The sequence below is a fragment of the Mesoplodon bidens genome, assembly GCF_964165515.1.
Source record: "Mesoplodon bidens genome assembly, chromosome: 3".
NCBI lineage: Eukaryota > Metazoa > Chordata > Mammalia > Artiodactyla > Ziphiidae > Mesoplodon > Mesoplodon bidens.
This window is the reverse complement of record NC_138178.1, coordinates 84,362,227-84,363,756: the sequence shown is the minus strand read 5'-3', so window position 1 is coordinate 84,363,756 and position 1,530 is coordinate 84,362,227. Positions and strand designations below refer to the sequence as shown.

General features: G+C 33.8%; 1 long non-coding RNA gene across 1 annotated transcript; it reads left to right on the top strand.

Moving 5' to 3' along the window:
- The first annotated feature begins 331 nt into the window (after positions 1-331).
- Positions 332-1,260, top strand: LOC308614474. The gene is made up of 3 exons (XR_014015398.1): positions 332-381; positions 474-547; positions 1,193-1,260. It is a non-coding gene; the product is annotated as an uncharacterized lncRNA (long non-coding RNA).
- The last annotated feature ends 270 nt before the right edge of the window (positions 1,261-1,530 follow it).

Here is a 1,530-nt window from a genome sequence, read left to right as displayed (position 1 = left end):
ATTTTTGTGCAACGAGGGACAAACAGTTGTATTGCAGCATTAACTACTTACTATTTATAAACTGCACTTTTGCTTTCCTCATTTTATACATAGCTGGTTTGGTAATCAATCACCATGACCATCTCTATTAAATGCCGCTGAGCTTTCAGCATCATGGTATTAAGTAAGGTCATGAGAGACAAATGATAATTCAGGTTATTAATGTAAGTGTTTCAAAACTGTGTCTGAATTTTTTCTGTTTTTCAATTGTCTAGGTGTACCTGTTGCCTGAAAATCATCGACGGAACGAAACTAGAGCTCAGCTTCTTGCTCAGATGGACGTCAGTATGGGAGGAAGAGTGGCAGAGGAACTTATATTTGGAGCTGATCTTATTACAACAGGTTGGCTGTAAAGAATAGCTTTGGTTCAAATTGTGTTTGTTGGTTTAAAGATTTTTTTTAACTTGAGTTTTATGTATATTTCAAAATTTTAGGTGCTTCCAGTGATTTTGATAATGCAACCCAAATAGCAAAGCAGATGGTCACCAAATTTGGAATGAGTGAAAAGGTAATGGCTAATTTTAATCCTTCGTCATGTATCAAATTTTGATGTGCCAAGTGTCTCTTTGTGAGAGAGGATTCTCATTATAAATTGATAGATTTTCCCCTGTCTCATTCCAAATGGATTTAACAAAGCTGACTCTAAACTAAATGTCATTTTCTGAGAAATGTAACACACTCTTTCCATTCCAGCTGCTCAAACAGTAAGAGTTATTACTTCATGAATTAACCAAATGATAATATAAATTCTTTAGCTTTTTTATTCATATGACATCGAAGACCTACTTGTTGAGCTTGCTTACTTTGCCCTTTCCACATACTTCACGTTCCAACGTTATCACTGTGGCTCCATAAAGCAATTCCAGTACTCTGAGAATTGTGGATTTCTGGACTAGAATAGCTGCTAAGGTTTTCTAAGAAGGTACTCAGAACGATACTTAGGATTTAAAATTTTCTCTCTTGTTCACACTTTTTAGTATTATACTTTCAGAAGAATAATGAAGTTTTTTTGCCCTCAAGGGCATTTTTATATTGTATTTTTTCCTTGCCCCAATGATATGTATTTTCTTATGTATAGGATAGTACTTCTTCGGTTACATACATTAGTGTTGGAGGTTTTTCTGTTGGATTTCTTTCTTTTCATTGATTTTAGCTTGGAGTTATGACCTACAGTGATACAGGGAAACTGAGTCCGGAAACTCAATCTGCTATTGAACAGGAAACCAGAATCCTTCTGAGGGTAATGATCTTTTTTTTTTAATGTTTATTTATCTATTTAGTCAAAATGTGCCTAAATATTTGGGTGCTTTCAAAAAAACTAAAGTTCCTTTGTTTTATAAATTTAATAGGTGCACCGTTGCTGCCGTGATTAAATATGTCAGAGACTGGATCTTTGACATAGACTAGAACCCCTGATCATAGACTGCATCTTTATTTTATTCTGGCCATAGGCTAAGATTAATATATATATATATATATATATATATATAT